This window comes from Ammospiza caudacuta, chromosome 1, assembly GCF_027887145.1.
Source record: "Ammospiza caudacuta isolate bAmmCau1 chromosome 1, bAmmCau1.pri, whole genome shotgun sequence".
Classification (NCBI taxonomy): Eukaryota; Metazoa; Chordata; class Aves; order Passeriformes; family Passerellidae; genus Ammospiza; species Ammospiza caudacuta.
Genome location: NC_080593.1, coordinates 63,446,122 through 63,465,451, shown reverse-complemented (window position 1 = coordinate 63,465,451; position 19,330 = coordinate 63,446,122). Strand labels below are relative to the sequence as shown.

General features: G+C 37.1%; 1 protein-coding gene across 1 annotated transcript in view; it reads left to right on the top strand.

Moving 5' to 3' along the window:
• Nucleotides 1-19,330, top strand: part of CDKAL1 (CDK5 regulatory subunit associated protein 1 like 1) — a 382,971-nt gene that overhangs the window by 174,990 nt on the left and 188,651 nt on the right. The gene's annotated exons all lie outside the window — the stretch shown is intronic.

Here is a 19,330-nt window from a genome sequence, read left to right as displayed (position 1 = left end):
TGGTTTTGCTTAGTATATGAAGTGGAAGGCTAGGGGAGCTGCCATTGAACAGTATTCCAAGGAGACACAAAAGTAAAACAAGCCTGAACTTTGAATATTGTGTGGAGTGGGGTCCTGGGATGGCTTTGGCTAAATTGCAGGACTCGAAATCTATTTTTTTCCTTAAGTGGGGCTTTCATAATTATAAAAAGCCTACATATTGTGAGAGGCTTTCTGGGCAAAGACAATACTTTATATTGCAAACAGTTTTGGCTCATTCAGCAAACTAAGTTAAAAATATAAATATTTTTTATGGAAGTAGTTGTTATTAATTCTAGTTTAGAATGAAAATCTTATGTATGTAGCACTACAAAACTATACTTAAGCATTGCATCCCTGTTGCAGATGGCAGGGAATATACTGCTGTTAATTATACACTTTATAATTAACTACTACATTAGCTTACTTTATGGTAGCAGTCGAGGTGCTCAGATGAAAGTCAGTCTTGTCAGGAAACACTCTTCCTCAACCTATGTGGAACAATTGCTTCTGGATGGATAATTGCAGTGGCAAAATATCACTTCTTTTTATTCCATTATTAGCGTGATGGTTCCCTGGTATGCATGGTGTTGAGTTCTGAATAGCACTTCTGTTAGGAAATCTTGAACAACGTGTAGCATTGCAAAGCAGGGAATAGCAAAACTAAAATTCTGAGTCTTGAGTTTCATTAGTTGTCTTCAGCAATTATCCCTAATCTGGTACACCTAGGAGCGTTGAGAGTTTAAAAGAGATTAGTGTTAAATATTTTTCTTTCTACAAGTTTGCCATAAACAGGTATTTATGGGTGATGATAAGGATTGATACTATATGAAATGATTGGTTTCTGGAGCTTTTCAGATGACTGTGAGCTTTGCTGAGGATCTCTGGTTTCAGCAGTTCTGATGAGGTACTGTCAAGACATTGTGCTTTATTCCTAGTAGCTGTTTTGCCCCTGCACAACTATCAGTAAATCCTCTGTATGATTTCAGGGCAGCTGGCAGTCATGAAAGGACAAATATGAAGTATTGGCCCTGTTTCAGTTTCCCATTGGTTAGCAGAAGCAGTACCAAAGCAGGATGCTTGGGCCATCTCTTGGTGTAGTGGGTTTTGTCTCTGAACACACTGAGAGAGAATGGGTGTCCAGTTATCCAGGTGGAAGCTGGGCTGTGCACTCAGGGTCTTTCCAGAGTGGAAACTAGCACTATACAGAGAGCACTTGTGTCTGCAATCTGCCCTAGAGAGAGAGAGGAGGGAGGAGAATGGCGACTGTTTATCTACAACCAATCTTTTCTGTCAGCCTTTCTTACTGACTTCCAGGGAATGTAGACTTTACTCTAACATTGCTCCTGAATTATTTTCATAATTTGAAATTGTGTTCCAGAGAGCTTGGGCTGCTGTATTTAAGACACTTTGATTAAAAAACTGTCTTTGTTTTGCTGTGCTTTTTGTGTATGGCTATAGAACTAGGGTTTTTTTCATTGTTGTTCTAGGGTTTAATAAAGTTCTTTCTGTATCGTTTTTTGTGTCTTATGAATGTTTCAAGTTTTTTCACTGCTGACTTTTGCTAATGCACAGAATACTTAGGCCAAGATAAATATTTTTGTACCAGCCTGTCATTTCATACTTAGATGGGATAGCATTATTAATTAGTTTTCCTTGTCCACATGTATTTTTTTATTTTTATTTTTTTAAATCTTATAATCCATCAGTAGTGAGTAGAAGCAGCATCTCCAAGTATGTGAGAACTACTGTATAACATATACAAACACATATAACTAATGTCATATAGCAAAGAGATATTTTAAGGGATAAAAATATCTTTTCAGTAGTAAATTGCAATAATTGAGATATTTTCCAGCTACTTTGAGTGAGCACTTCACAAGAAGAAAACTTTAGTCAACTTTCTTCTTGGCTCTGAAGGAAATTCCCTGTTATCTTCTTGGTATATTTTTTTTACACAGTCACCTTGACACTATATTGCTGTTATTTCTGTTGTCTTCTGCATTTCCTGTTGTATAAAAGGTTCCTTTGTATTATTTTAATTTTTACTTCAGAAATGTAGTGGCAATTACATTAAATTATTGGTGTCTAGGTTTTTTCCTCATTGCTCTCTCAGCTTTTTGAGAAGGAAAGAGAGAGACAAAAGTGCTGATCCCTTTTCATGGCATCCAATGTCAGGACCCATGAGAATGGCTCAAAGCTGCGTCCTCAGGGGAGGTTTGGACTTCAAATAAGGAAATATTTCTTTACCAAAAAGGCACTCAAACCCTGGAACAGGATTCCTGCAGTGGTGGTCAATGCCCCGAGCTGGTCAGTGTTGAAGAAGCATTTGGACAACACCCTTATTAACATGCTTTAAATAAATTCCTCCATTCATTTTATTATGACAATTAAGTACTGTGAAAATTTATCTGTGTGGATTTTATATTAATCTTTTATTTTATTAAAAGTTGTTGAATTTAAAAATATGCTTTTTCTCTGCATGTTTTTCCTTTGTTTTGCATGTTTTTACTTGGCCTTTTGCAGTCAGCACTGAAGCCTCCTTCGGAGATGGCCAGATGTGAGCTGACTTTGAGCCAAAAGCCATGTAGCCATTCTTGTGCATTTGCAGTGTTGTGTGTGCAGTCAGTCCACTGCTGTCAGAATGCTTCAAACCCATTGCACATGCTGGGTGATAGACTCATGCAGAATAAATTCGGTGTTTTCAAGATCTGTTGCCAAAGGCTGATCACTCTGCAGTGCGCTTGCAGTATGTTTGATGTTGTCATCAAAATATTAAACATACTGATCATCTCTGTGCCCTCTGGCCACAAAGGATTCTGGGATTCACAACATGCCACTGTTTTTCACAGAAACACTAAGAATCAGCAGAAGGCTCAGATTTAGTTTAATATGTTGTTAATATTTTCATTAAGGGTGTAGAACGTGGCATCTTCTAATTTCATGGCTGCCAAGTACTTTCACTAATATAATCTTGCTTCCATTACATTATAACTCTGTCAAACTTTAATTGATACTTCTAGTTAAGATCATCAAATGATTTGCAAGAATTACATTTGGGAAAACATGTTATTCCTTACAAGTTTAGAAACTAGAAAAACGTAGCAAAAAGTTATAGAGCCTTTTGTGCCTTAGCGTGGCAGATCAGATACTTTGTCCCAGGTCACCTTTTTTTAAATTTTTTTTTTAAATTAATTTAATTTTATTTTTTTCTTGGTTCAAAGGGGTTTTGTGGAGGCTCACTTGATTTTGCCTGTTAGATTTTGTAGGCATGCTCTGTACCTCAGTTTGGTTTTATGCATTATGTTTTTTTCCATTGCTGCCAAGTCTACTGTGATACTAGGCGTCAGCAATGAGGAAGGGAAACCTCTTCCATTTTGCTCCATGCATCACTTCTTCCACAGTTCATATAGGATTTAGTCCTGTCAAACAGCCTTGTGGAGCAATCATGCCGTAAGAGTTAATTTGCCAAGAAATCATGCCCATGCCTCAATTAAGACACAAAAATTAATCACAATAGCTTTTGCAAGTATGCAGCATAACATGCAAAGCTGTAATTGGTCTGTTCACTTTAAAGGAAAACCACTTTGTCACTCACTGCTATTTGTATAATTGGGATTTTATTGTGCAAGTATTGTGTACCTGATAGAAAAAAATGTGGCCCCAAAGAGCTTGTAATGTAGCAGTGTAAACAACTGAAGTAGAGTAACACACGACTGCATCCAGGATAATAGGGGGTTGGTCATTGTATTTGCTGCCATGGCGTTGTCTCAGGTCTTGTATGGGATGACAGAGGAAAGTTTGTGGTTTAGTGAAGACTGGAGAGAAGATAATGCAGTAACAAGGAGTGGTCATTCATTTAATGAGGAGCTGTCACCCTAGAATTTGCAAAAAATCATGTTTCCATAAAGATTTTAATCAGGAGTCAAAGTCTCCATGGGCTGCCTTATGTTTCTGAAAGTAGTATTTTCTCCTCTGTGGGGATTATTATAAGCTTGAGTAGCTTTAAATAGATTATTTGGATGCCTTGAAATGTTTATCATATCATGGTTATCTGTTCCAAAACATAAAGCATATTAATGCTGTAGCATGAAATAAAAGGCATATTTTTTGAAGATCTGGACAATTGCTGCTTTAGGATGCTGTTCTCTCTCTAAGTGTTGCCAGAAATACATAGGTATTGTCCAGAAGCTAACTTGCCAGATAAATTGAAACTGTTTCCAAAATGTCTGATAGCATGACCAGATAACCTTTCTGTCTCTATCAAATCTATTCTAGTAATGCTCCATTTTTAAAAAAGTCTTTTGACTGTGCATAGGTTGTTGTACCTTCTAGTGTTGGAAATCAGGATTATAAATTGAATACAGGAATGCTTACTTTGCATGCCTGACTAGGAATCCTAGAGACAATAAGACTCCACTAATCTTTTAGCTTTGGCAGTTTCAAGAACCAGAAAAGTCTGTCTAATGAAGGTTGTATGTTTTTATTCAGCATAAAGAAAACCCCAATTTTTGGTCACATTTGCTATACGTAAATCAGTCTTCTCATTCCATTTTATTTTCCTACTCAAATATTTACATTTGTGTGTTAAAATCCTTGAATGACAGCCAGCCTGTTTAATTTTGTAATGTTATGAAAAAAGGTGCATTTTATTTTTGTGTGAAATAAAAGTGTAATCAAAAAGAGCCAAAGCAGAGATGTATACAATTCAAAATATTACTTGATCTTCAGCCTTAGGTTATAGTTTCAGCTGTACTTTCAGCAACCACTGCAAGTAGAAGGAGCATTTTTTGGCCATCTCTTCCCCTGCCTTTCCTCCTCCATCCATCCTCACAGTTGCCCCCTTTTTTTTAAAATCCTTTCCTCAGGATACAAGCTGAATCTTCCCCGATGCTGACAGTGTGGAAGTGCCACAATTCTGCAGTGTCCTAATGGAGCTGGCCTTTGGAGCAAAGGACTGGAGGGATGTCTGGGAAACCAGATGTAGTAATCTGCCCAAGCTTCTCTCTCTCATCACACAGCTGCTCTTTCCTAGGCCAGTTTAGCTGGCTTTTGGGGTGAGAAATGGTCCTACAAAGCTTCCTGTAATATTGGACACTCTGGGGTGTCTTCTCTCGTCTTCCAAGGACAGGAGGTACCTGTTCCAGCTTAACTGGGGAAGGGGGAAAGAGAGGGTTGAGACACACTCTAGTCTTCATGCTTTTTAACAGAATGTTTGGCTCATTTGTGGTTTCTTCATCAATCTGATGTTTGCTTGAAATTATTTTTTCTCTTTTTTTTGAAAATTTGTTTATGTTATACAAGAGTAGTGTATGTTATATTCTTTCCATGCTTATTTAATGGAACAGCGGCATAAAAAAGCTGGGTAGCATTACTTGCTTGTTAATTTTATTTATAAATTTTTGCTAAGTTTGCATTATTTGAAATGGAGCGTAAACCACAGAATTCAGTAATGTCAAAGCCAGTCGTTAACTCTTTACCAGGCAGATTAAGTTGGTTTTGTGTGTATTTAGTCTTGAATTTAAAAAGACTTGGAATTAAAGTATGATGTATCTTTTAAATAAATGTGATTTTCAGAGGGGGAAGGTTTTATCTTTAAATTTGTTTAAAAGTGGAAGTTTGGTTTTATGTGGCTTCTTAACCATAGAGGTACTGGAATTTTTCCACTCCTTGCAAATATTTCTTTTGCTATAGGAACTTGTATTTCTTTGATACTTCACTCATGTATTTACTGCTGGTTTTGTTAAACCTGGATTAGAAATCCTTCCAAAACATTATAAGAGTATTCTCGGGGTCAGCTCTGCATATTATGCTGCAATCAGCTGCCTGAAGCTTTCTATAGCTCCTGTGAAAATATCATGAGCAGTTTCTACTGTCAAACAGATTTGGTAACTAGAATCCAAATAATTAATTTAACAAATCTGATGCACTGTGTTGCGCCATGCACCTACCCAGTTAAGGTCATCATCAATGTCATGTTAATGTCATACATCCAAAGGTAATTGATCAGAATGCAGCAATGATTCCTTTTATCATCTGGTAAGTAGTCTGCTGCTGGATAGCTTGTGTAGGAGCAAGCCTTAGCTGTTCTGTGCCACTGAAACCTCCTGCTCATAAGATTACTCAAGATCTTCTGCTAACTTCTTTTTCTTTTTTTGCTATGGGGGTGTGAAGGAAAGATTTTTTTTTAGGAATTGGGGTTGTGACAGAACTAGGACCTCTCAGCATAAATTTTGCCTACCTCCTTTCTGTGTTTTTGTTCATGGGCTAAATGAGTCATGTGTGCCCCACTAGCCCTTCTGCTGCAAGGTGACCAGTGTGCTGACTACTTAAAATGAACAGCAATGCTGGATGTCTCAACCCATACCAGGTTCCAAGGCATTTTATGAAGCTAGCAAAGGCCAGGTTCAGAAGAAATTGTTGTTGGATTCTTAATCTCATAGTGTGGTTAAAGCTGAGAAAGCCCCTAGCGTGGGACCTTATTGTATTTGAAGGGAAGCCCTGACAAAGGCAGTAATGGTGCATCTGACTCCATGTTCTCAGAAGGCTAATTTGTTACTTTATGATACTATATTTCATTAAAGAATACTATACTATACTAAAGAATACAGAAAAGATACTGAATGCTAAAAAGCTAATAATGTAAACTCGTGACTCTTTCCAGAGTCTCGACACAGCTTCGCCCTGGTTGGCCAATGAGTCAAAACAACTCACACCAGAATCCAATGAAACAATCTCCAAACACATCCTATACAGGAGAAGCAAATGAGATAAGAATTGTTTTCCTTTTCTCTGAGGCTTCTCAGCTTCCCAAGAGAAAAATCCTGGACAAAGGGATTTTTTCAGAGAATGTGAGTGCCAGAGGACGTAGTGGAAGTTTGAGCATTTGGAAGAAATAGGACAGAGGCATGGAAGAAGAATCTATTTTTTAAAGTCTTAACAAATCTTCTGTCAGGTGTTGCAATTTTCTGAGTATTCAGCAAATCATTTATGCATTTATACTCTCCACTAAGCATTCTGTGGGATAAGGCTCTAGGCTAAGCTGACTAATGGTCTTACTTTTGGCTATTCTTAAGCTGTATCTCAGCAAGTCACTCATTTCCCCCAGTGTACTTTGTATAAAATGTGCCTTATGCTTTTAATATTGCTCTCAATCACCTTTTGTAATGAGGGGGGGGGTTGGGTTTTATAGTGATCCTCTTGACATGTTGTGCAATACCACTGTGACTCAAGGCCATGCCATCTCTGTATCTAGTGTTAATATAAGATTGTAACTTTTGAGATTAATTTAATAGGAAGCTAAGAGCTGTTTTGATCTGAGATAACTTTCTTTCAAAGACCTTTAAGAGTGTTATGTGATTAAATGATAAAGCTGCAGTTTACAGAAGCAAGAGACTGCAACATCAAGCAACTCAACTCACAGCATTTCTCAGGTGTAAAGTGTAAGTTATTAAAAGAAATTGTCTAATCTTTCATGCTGTAGTCAGTGAGCTCATGGTGAGAGTAAAACTCTGGGTGGTGATGAGCCCAGATGTGACAGGGAGAGAATGTTGAGAGACTACTAAAAATAACTTATAAAAAACAAATTTGTAGGATTGGGCCCAGAGATTAGATGGATCTCTCTCATGGTTAACTATTGTCCCTTCTTTCTTTTAACTTTCCCTTGAGTACCTCCTACTAAGTTAAGGAAAAAGTCAGTATGTGCTAAAATATTTTGATGCCATCTTTTGACATAATGCTACAGTGATTGTGATTGTTCATGAAATAATAGGACAGGAATAAGTAGAAGAAAACATTACTTGCATGCTGCTCTGTCATCATTCATACCATGTAATACAAAGACCAATCGAGCAACACTTCTTTTAAACAAAATGTGTTCTGCAGCTTTAGCAGCCTTCTGAAGGCTTTTATATTTATTGTATTGGATGCATTAGGGGCTTTTTTCATTAGACAAGACATGGCTGCAGTTTTTCTTATCTTAAAACCCTCTCACATGTGCAAGTGTCTGCATTCAAATATTTGATGTTCTTATTACATGCTACAGAAGTGACAATTTAGGTGCTTTTCGTACTGGTACATTTTAGGGAGCTCTTTGGCCTTTAGTCTAAATCCAAAGAAAATAAACCTTAAAATGCACTTAAGACCCACTTTGTACAATTTGGCAAGCTCAGATATTAGGGAGATGGCTCTTATGCACAGTTTGGTTGTATGTGGAAATAGATTAGGAGCAATCGTGATGAATGACACAATTTTTTTTTTTCTGCAATATCACTCTATGCAAATAAAAGCTATGATTTGTACAGATGTGTGGGACTCCTGATGTGCACACCAGGGTGTCTTGATGGCTTTAATAGATGCCTTTTTAATGCTGTGTACGTTGTGCAAAAGTACTGAAATCTGAAATTCAAATATTGCAAATAAGCTAGGTGTAAGAGCTGTCAGTGAAAATACTTGAGAACCTCTAGGAAGGCACCTGTGAGAACAAGTTGTTTCTGAACAAGTTGCTTCTGCTTTAATTTAGAGTAGCTGTATTTGTGACCTATTCATGGTTTGTTTTCATATATGGGCCCACGCCCTAAAGAAAAAAAAGGAAAAAATAACGCTCTTGTTCCTAGTTTATTTGTAAACCAGGTCAGATACCCTTGATTAGCTCTCAGCTGGAGCATAATTTAAATCCTGACAGATTGAACCTAAACAGCAGGCTTTTTTCAGATCAGCCAGAAGATGGGGGGGGGGGGGGGGGGGGGAAGAAGAAAAGCTATTTTCAGTCCACAAGCAGTACAACAGTGCTGAATAAATCTGCGACTGTTAATGAATAGCTATTTCAAATATTTACAGGAGGCTAAAGAAAAGAAGATTGGCATCCAAGGCAGCTGTGTGCCCAGGGAGAGCTATTAAAAATAAACGTGATAAATGATGTTCAAGTGCTTGTAGAGCTGTCAAATATCAGAGGTACTCAAAGTGGAAAGTGTTTATACTCTATGGCCATGCTGCTAGGCATTCTGGACAGGGATATTTTTTCCAAAATTTTTTGCAAAATTGACTTAGCAGATCAAAAGGGGAGAGAAGATCTAATGCAAAACTTTTCAGAACCTTTAACTTTTTGCTGCATTAAAATACACAAGTGCTTATTTGCTGTGTAGATGAGAAATTAATTTCTTTTATACATTTAATTATTTCTACAAGAACCCATTTCTTTAGTCCCGATTTGTAATGTAAAAATGCTATGAGAGTTTATGCTTGTAACAAAATCCATTATTTAATTTAATTATTCTTTCAGTCTTCTGTATCAGTAGATGATAATGATGAGAGTCTGTGACTGTTGCACGGATTTTGAGCACAACTTGAAAAATTGTATATACATAATAAACTATGAACTTCATGTGCTTTGGTACACAGAGACTTATTCTCTGGTAGTCTAGAAGGTATTTTTATATCAATTTTTAGTTCTGAGTTTAATATATGTCTGTTGACTGGAAACTTTTTAGCAGAGACATTTTATTTTTTTACTTTGCTGTGAAAATAGTTTATCAGAAGTTGTCAGGGTGGTGACAAAAATTTGATGCCTTCTATGCTCGAGATATACCAAGTGCAAAGGGCACGGAAAGCATGTCATTACTTACAGGACGCTCTAGTACAAATCATGTTTTTTGTGTATGGATATTGCTTTCTTTCCTCTTGTAATTTATTTTTCCCTTTTCAATAATGAATTAGAGAAAGTGATGGTAAAATTAGATTCCAGCTTGTCTTAGAAACAAGTTCTGGTCCTGTGTTTTAGGGGTGAGCAAACATGGAGTACATGTAACTCATGTATTTGTAGTGGAACACTGCAGCAGGCCTATGTGTTACAGTGACATGGATTGCTGACTTGCACATGCATAAATGCCTGTCCTTTAGAGCCAAAATTCCCTGTGGAATGAATGTTGGCTCACCTGTTTTAACCCATTGTGGAGAACAGGCTAAATGGTGTCAGTTTTATATTTGGAATCTCGAGCTTTGGAAGAGTTTCTTAGATTAAGTGTCTGCTGTTGTCACAATGAAGAGGAAGAAGAAATTTGAATGCGTCCCACTCCTTAACCTGAAGACATCTTCAATGCTATGAAAATGCCTTCACAGTTTCCTCAGAAAGTAAGTTGTAGCAAAATCTGCCAAATCTACTTCTTATCAAATTGTGGTAAGCAGCCACAGTGTGTGATGGTGGAAAAAATGGAACTACCTAAGCCTGAAATTTTCCTCTTTTTTCAGGTTTTATCTTTCCATGCAATAGCAGATGTAATATATACCACTTTAATGTACCCCTGCATAACAAACAGTAAAGTTTCCTAAAATGATCAAAGGAGACAGCAAACTCTGGATCAGTTTCCTTCATATGGAGGCACTGTAGGTCACTGGGCATTGGTGTGAAAGCTAACACAGTGTTAGATATTGAAATGATTGTGGCTGTCATAGCCCAACTTCCCTTCAGTCACCTGTAGTTAAGCATGCCTGATCTCCTAAATGGATCTCCTGCTAGTTAAACTACTTTTATTTCTTCAGGACTGTAATGCTGTGCTGTATGGAGTGCAACCCCTGAGTCACTTTAGGACACAAGTGAAATTCTGTGGTTGTACCATGTAAACCAGACCTCAGAAATCTGTGAGAGATTTTTTGTGAATTTTAAAGGAGAAATCTCAGTTGTCTTTGTCACCTTTGAAAAGTCTGTGTGGTTTGAGTAAGAAGTTCTCATCTACCTAATTATTACTGCCCTGCTAGGAGCAAGAAGGGGCATTTTAGAGTAGAACAAGGTGTTCTCCCTTAACTACATTTTTTGAAGGTTTGCTTTGCAGTTAGCTCATCAGAATCTAGACTTTAACCTTCTGTATGTGGTAAAACCTTAAAAACTTCCAAATTACTTAAGGGAAGGAATAGGTAATGGTTAGGGAAATTGAAGCTGTTTGAAGGCTTCGATAGACATGTATGTCAGAATAAAAATTTTTGTATATAGGTGAAACATATATGATTTTTAATCTGTATGAATACTCTGCAGGGCAGGAAAATCCAGTTTATCCAGCTGCCTTTTTTTCCCCCCCAATTCCTTTTTGGCTGCACAGTAGGAATCCTACTCGTTACAGAGTAGGCCTTTTCATTGCCTTTGGATAAACAGTAAGCTGACATATTTTTCAAACAAGAGTTGAACATTAGTAGTAGGACTTTTAAAAAAAATTTAATTTTTAACCTGCTGAGTCTTACTGAAAGAAAGTGACAGATACTCTTAGCAGTCATTTAACAGAGGTCTATCTTATGCAAGTAGTACATAATACTCCTCAAATAGTAAAGCTTACCTTTATGTATTTAAAGTAAAATTTGTATGGGCTGCATTACTGTTACAAGCTAGTGTTTTATTAGTATGTGATTCTCCTTCATCTGTGCTCAGTGTTGTTATTTAAACACAGATGACATGAACAGAATTTTGTTAGAACACATTTTATCATAGCAAGCTTAATAAATAGGGTTTCTAATTGAAGAACGTGAAAGAGGAAGGGTTAATGAAGAGTTCAAGCAAGTTCAGTTTCATTACCAGTAGCAAAGACATTTTTGCTCAGAAATGATGGGGTTTTTAAAGGCCTTGTGGTTAATCCATGAAGATATATGTCATAGATTTCACTGGACATAGATGTACTTGCAGACTGCTGCAAAAATTCCTAACAATAAATGTAGATGTAAATATCAAGTGCATTCAAACACTGGAAGGGTGTAGGAGAGTTATCTTTTATCCTTTGGTACTTTCTAGTTTCTGCAAATAGAGTAAATTATTCTGTCTTCCATACAAGAAGCTACTTATCATTCTTGGGTGTAGAAAGGAGAGATTCAAATGGCATGTCTGGACAAAATTTACAGCATCATGGAAGTGATTTCTTTGGACATGTTTGCTACAGTTCCCCCACCATACCCCCTACTGAAAACAGCAAACATTATCTAGGATATTGTGTCACATCTGCAACGGGCAGATCCAGCTAAGCTGACTTCAGTAAAACTACCCAGAGCACTTGTCTAAAAGTAATTAATGTTGCCCTGCACCAGATTTTCTGCTGCGAAGAGCACTCTATTATTTTTACCATTCCATTTCTTTTTCATTCTTTGTGAATATGCTAGTAGCTGCATCTGGCTATATTTTTCCCAGGCTGCAGCAGTGAGACAGAACAGCAGTGTTGCAGAAAACTCTTAGTATCCTGAGAAGAGGCAGAGAAGGAAATAAAACTAGCATTAATTTCTCTGTTGCTGTCCTTTCCAAAATCTGAGGAGTGGTAGCTGGTTGGCCTTGAAGATGCAGGGAGGTGAAACTTCAGCTACTCAACTTCCTCTCTTAGGTGGAAAATTTTTTGCAATCACAGGGATAGAAATTTTCTTGGGGGTTTAATCAGATACTATGAGAGTTTGAATACGGAAGCATAAGCTAGTGGATTTTCTTTTTAATGCTTTGTTACAGCACAATATGAAGTTCTTTCTGAAGAAGGAGAAATAAATCATCTTTTGTTAAGTATGTTTGGTCCTTTAAGTATTCCAATCAGTAAGGTGTCGTAAAACAAATAGCATTTAAAAATTTCTAGTCCACTGTGGCAAAATATTTCTTCACAGCAAATAATAAAATGAAACTTCTCTAAGGGTATTAAAGTCCTCTTCATGCTTGGTTATCATAAACAGTATCTTTCACTGTAACTTAATTTTTAAAGTACTTAAGTCAGTATTACTGGGTTAAGAAATGGATAATTTTAAAGGTTACAGGAATTTTGTTTACATGTAAGTTAGAGCTGTGAAGATTTTATTTTTTTTTCCCCAGTCCCATCCCCACTGAAATCTTACTTTATAAAGCACTTATAAAGCATTCTTACATGTATTTTAATGCATTTAAAAATATTTCATTATTTTAATTTGCATATTGGGCTTGCATAGTCTCCTTAAGTTAATTGTTTCATTTCTTCAGCTGTTCCTAAATCCTAAATAGCCATTGTGCTGATCAAGCACTTACTTCAGTATGTCCTTGATAAAATTAATGAAAGCATCTGCAGAAGCAGCGACAGCAGCTGCAGTGCCTTATGGAAGCCAACTTCTGCTTAACATTCTGATAAAATAAATAGTTTTGTACTTGTGCTGGAAGCTAATGCTGGGTGGCTTATTTACAGCATAAAAAAAGTTGCACCTGCCACAGCTAGACCAAGCACTGAGGCTTGCTGATTACATGTTCTTGTTAGTGTCATTGTTATTGGTAAAATGGGAGTGATGTCATCCTTATCAAACCCTACTGGCACCCTACAGAGTGACAAATAATTTGCCCACTGCTGTTTATCAGCATGGGCCTTGTTTTAGAAGTGACGAGAGTGCCGAATTTTCACAGTTGAATGCTGTACAACCGCAGAGGTGTATGAAAATGAAATGGATTGATACTTGTAATCAGTGTGTATAGTGATGGTTAAGGTGTAATGAAACATAAGTGCACATTTAGGGTAATTATATGTCTGCCAGGTGGGGCCCCGGGGCTTTGCCTGTATAGAAGGCGCTCGAGGTGGCAGATACGCAGGAAGAAATACTGCAGCACCATCTGCTTTTTTCTCATTTCCTCATTAATTCTTCTGCCCCCCAAGCCTGGACTGCACAGCTTAAGCAGCCCTTGGTCTGTTCAGTATCACGTCTCCTTCTAGTTGGGTATAGCCCCAAACACTGGAGTGGATGTGATGCAAAACAGCAGCTCTTGTGAGTAGAATGGATTAATACACCCTTCTGGAGCTCACTGAGACATATGTTGCATTCTTCTTAAACCTCCTCTCAAAATGGCTTGTAGGAAAATGTGCTCTTGTTATATTTTAAGGCAGTATCTCATACTCAAAGGCATTGTGCATTTTTGGATTGTTTACACTGATATGTCTGTGTCTTAAATGGGTGATGAAAAATACTAAAAATTCCTGTAGACAGGCATCTGTATTTTCTGTTCATTGGAGTGGAAGTCTGTAAGCCTTTTATTACTTGCATTTATCTTAAGTAATTAATGGGAATAAATGGTTGTTAGTTGAAAACAGTACAAGTGTCTTTTGCTCCTTGGAATCACTGTACAGACTAAGAAATGAGAACTGCCATTCATTTGTGGTAATTACTAGAGGAAAGGGGGATCTGTGTTTTCAAATTTAAAAAGGGAAAAGGAGCTTGGTGCCTCCAAAGACACCGTTCACACAAGAACACCAAATGTTCCAAATGTGGTAGATCTGCCACACGTGCAGTTTGGCTGCAGTCTCGTGTAGAGAAGGTTTAATGTATCTCAGATGCCCTGCATTCATTTGTATTTGGTAACTGATCTGTGCTTGTGCATTTACTTGCCTGAGAGTGTGCAGTGTTTTCAAAGCAGTGACGGGACTGAGGGCCATAGTCTGATTGTATTACTGTGAAATGTTTTGTACTTGATATAGCTTTTCTATTTTAATGCATCTTTTATACATCTTTGACATTTTGATTGATCTCGCTTTTCCCTTGCTGAATATAGGTCATTATATAGTTTTGCCCTGTTTGTTCCCTAATAAAAGAAAGAACATTGCTGAATCTGACTTTTAAAAAATTTTAATAGTGTACCCTAGGGTCAGGCTCATACTTGATGTAGCTGCAGGGAAGTCAGTGGAGTAATACCTTGGATGAGTTTCACCCAGCTTTTAACTGGAGCCTGACAGTATTTAAAAAAATTAAAAGAAAATTACCTGTCTAGGTATGAAAGCAATTCTATATGTCTGAGGTAGCTCCTGGTAGCTGTTTACCTTAAGTAACCAAACAAACCCAGATTTTGGAAGTTAATGCTGATTTATGAGTTAAATACAAAAAAAGAAAACTCACATCTTAAACCGATTACTTTAGTGAGAGAAACTATGGAAATTTTAAATATAGGTATGTGTACAAGTAGAAAGATAATCTATGCTGCATGTACAGAGTACATAAAAGTTTAATCACTGTAAACTTTGAATGAAAAAAAGTATCTATGGATGGCAAAGATATTCAAATTTATCAGCTTGACTAAAACCAGTCAGTTCTGAACATTATTAAGCCCTTTATTTCACTTCTGGTAACCCCTGCAGAATGAAAGCATGAGCAATCCATTTTTTAGAATTAACTTGGTGGCAGTCCTTTATCAGAGGAATGCATCAACATCTCATGGCCTGGTGGATAAATTACTCTGCAGCCTGTGACCTGAGAGGCTGTACAACTCTTGGATGTGCTGCTCTTAGTATACTTAAAATAGTTCTTCTGATTAGAGTATTGGAGTATTGTGTTTATCCCATTGATCTTACTAAGGCAGAACATTTTGTAACACTCAAGGGAAACAAGGAGGACTCAGGAGTTTTTATGTTCTGTATGTTCTGCTACCACATATATTATTTTTTCTCTCTCTTCAGGGTGTGGGGTCCAAGATGATTCTTTTGATCCTCTCTTTCTCCAACAGCAACCACAAGACAGAAAGCATGTTTGCATGAATTAGTCTTTTTAAATGGTTATTGGTGTTGGTGATACTTTAATGTACAGGTGTCCACCTCATATGCTTGCAGGAACTCTGGGACTTGATTTACCCCCTTACTTGTCTACATTGTTTTGCTGTTGGTGATCATAACTTCAGAGACCAAGAACAGTGTTGGCTTTTTAACTGCTCCCATGAGCTACCCTTAGAATTTAATTTTAATGCCTGATCTGGACTTGGTGTTCAGTTAACTTTTCCTCCTTCTTTCTGCCTTGTTTCATACCTGGTGAGAAAGGCATAAGTGCATTCTGTTTGGGAACTTAAACCAAGAAGTATTTTGATTTGGGAGTTGCGGGTGAGATTTTGTTTTTTAATCAGCTTTTGAAATATAAAAGGTTTTGATTTGTATTGTTTTGGGGGCTGAGTGTTTGTTTTTGGGTTTCTTAAGAAAGGTTTGCCAGTGAAGTGCTTAACACTGGGCAAGAAATATTAAAAGTGTTTCTGTCCTAAATTATGGTAAGTTCAGTTTTGCATGGAGGGCAGGGAGGGGAATAGCAGCCTGTTTTTTTTCAGACAAGACCTTAGTTTGCAAGATTTTAGTATACATCTTGTTTGTCTTTTAAATGCAGTTTCTACCTCAGTCCTGTCTGTCATTCTTGCATAGGCAGACACATCTCTCTCTCTTGTGAAAAAGAGCTTATTTTGTCCTTGCATAAGTCTCTGGAACTGTTTCTGTTGGCCTTGGTTTGTGATATGAGGTGGCAACTGTCAGTAGCAATGGCATTTCCAAGTTAAATGGAAGCAGCAGTTCTTGAACTCCAGGGATCTCTCTTGTCCTTCTCCATCCTCCAAAGTATACATGCTGTGTTTTTAAAGATCAAGATGAAGCATTTAATTCTATAGCAGCTGATGAAAGAGCCAACAAAAACAAGCAAACAAACAAACCAAATCAAAGCGTAGCTTCAAAACATAGTTGATTCTGGCAAACATCTAGATTGAACTATAGTGGCTTTCACTCATATTATTTGCATTCTCAGGACAAAAATAGCTGTTACTTTGAAAACTTTCAGCTTAAGAAACTTCTATACAGCAAGAGAAAGGAGATTTATTCTTGCCTAGAATCTGTAGGGTCATCACGAGTAAAATATCCATTACTGTGCAGCTTCTCTGTGTGACTAACAGAGCTCAATTGTTATAAATACTTGGTGCCATTAGGGAAGAACTCGCAATAAATTTATTTATATTTGTTTGACAATATATTTAAAATTGTCTGTCTTCAGTAGAGTAATTATATGAGTAGTGCAGATAAAGCTCATGAAATGATCTGACCATAAGAAGTGAAACCATTTCCATCCACTAATGCAGAGAAAAAGGAACTGCAAAGGTGATTTTAAATGTGAAACATGGGGCCCTCTTGCTTTTAAGTTGGACATGAAACCCTGATGAGCTGCTGGGGTGTGCTGTTCTTTAAGCCTGCTCTGAGCAGCAGCAAAAGGTGAGAGAAGTTATGATGCCAAGTTAGTGGGAGGAAAGGTATGTATGGGAACAAGAAGGGGAATGGACAATGCCACAGGCATCACAAAGATTATGATGAGTTTCTCCAGCCCTTGAGCAATGCATAAACTTGTACTCACTGGTTTTATTCTGGAATTCTGTACTGAGATGTTTGATATTTTGGCAAGAAGGAAGGATGGATGTTATTTATGCCTGCCTGGTTTTCTGGATCTTGGCAATATGAAAAGTGCTTAGTTCACAATAAAACACACAATAAACTCCTTTAATTATGAATTACTGGTTTTATATTGAATTGCATTTGCTGGATATGTTTCTGTAATGGAACAAGTAAAAGCTCACTTCCTGAATAGATGCAAAATGTGATTCTGTCTTCTCCTTATACTTCTTTTGAATAAGCATTTTCAAATTCTACTGTTGGTTTTCTGTTTTCCTGATAACCTTAACTTGACACCTGTCATGATGTCAAAACTCACTCCTGTACTTTAGAGTAACAGTTAATTTTAAAAAAAATATACTAGCAATCAATTTTAATAATAGGTTTTAATTCATAACTCTCAAATTATAATATTTAAAGGTGTGTGGGACTCTTAGCATGCCAGAATTGCTTATGTGTTAGATGAAATTAATTGAATTCTGAACATATTCCATATGAATGTAATGTAATTAGTTGAGACGGATTAGTCAGTATATGAAGCATGAAGAATGAGCAATTTTAAACCAGAAGAGGGCAGCAATGATATAAAAAAAATAATTTTTGGCTCGATTACCTTCCTTTTTCTTTTTTGCCAGTAAGTCACATGTATGTGCTCTGCTAATTTCTTGGACAGACTGTAAGATTAAAGCAGCTTGAAAAAAAGTCTGTTAATACCATTGCAGTGGTTATTATTTCAGTTTTATTTCTTTGAACAGCTTCATCCTGCCAAAAGGTATTAACTTGAAGAGTACATGTAGAGGACCTGCTGACTTCTTTTCTCTAAGAGATATTTCTAATATGGAATTTTGTATTATGATGTTTCTGTGGTGATTTCTGATTTTTCTATGTTGGTCCTTAGATGATTTAGAATAAAATCCTTCATTTTCTACTCATCACAATCATATTCATTTTAGGGAATTAAGTGTCAAGCTGCATACTTTTTGATTCAGATGTTGTAAGCAGTAAGCTATGCTGGCCAAATACGTAGTGTGGTACTTTCACAACTTTTCTGTAATCAGAATGTGGCTGAATCGCAGAAATGTATCAGAGTATATAAAACAGTATTAGGTACCTGTGTGTAGAATGGGGCCATATTGAATGTGAGATAGTTCCTAGGTAGGCAGGACTAAATTCTACTTGATTCTTTCTGATGATGCGTTGGTTGTAGAAAAAAATTGTCTTCTTTTAGGAGTATGATCTAAGGGGAGAGGAATAGTTTCAATTTCCATACATACAGGAAAGTAGGTCTGTTGAGGAAGGTGATGTCCTACATATTCTTATTATAGAGCAGAGCTCCTCCTCAACACTCAAAAGTGCTGATACAGTTTTGTGACTGAGGGTTAAGAGGAGATAGACAAACAAGTCTGCGTTGCTTATTTTGGTGCTGAGAGAACATCTAAAGAATAACTGGAGCTATTTTTGTGGCATTAGCAATGTGTGGGTACTAATGGTAATGGAAACGCACATCTTGTGTACAATTAACAGATTGCGTGGAAATTTAGGGTTTGAACCTTCTTTTTTCCCAGTGCTCCAGTGCTGATCCAGATGGGAAAGAAATAGGAAAAAACTCTTCAAGGGTCCACACTGTAGTCTGAGAGAATAAACTCAAATGTTCACAGGCTACAAAGGAACTGGAATACACAGAGAGTGTTGCTTCACTGTCTGGGGAAAAATTAGCATTTCATTTGTATTAGCTGCTTCTGTTCTGGTTTTAGAAGCTGACTCATTGTCTGAACACACTAGAGGGCTTCTCCTAATATGTTAATTTTAAAACTAGTCTATGTGGTGATTAGTATCCTTAATAATTTCCTGAATCTGGTACACATTGCATGCTAACATGCCATCATTAAATAGCACCGTGCATCCAGGTTGCTCTTGGGTTTGCCCACTGGAAACAGAATTACGAACTTACTCCTCCATTGTTTTTGTACATGTAATTATCTAAGCTGCTTCCTGGCTAGACTGTCTTAGTCCTGTGTCAATCTTGACTAAGACATGACTAAGAGGAAATGTAGAAATCAAGAAATCTTTGAAGATGTTACAATGACAGCATTGTTTAAGAATCCTGACCTGTGTTACTTGTCACAATCGTGCTTGTGATTGCTTCTGGGGAATTTCTGGTTCCAGATTTCTTAGGC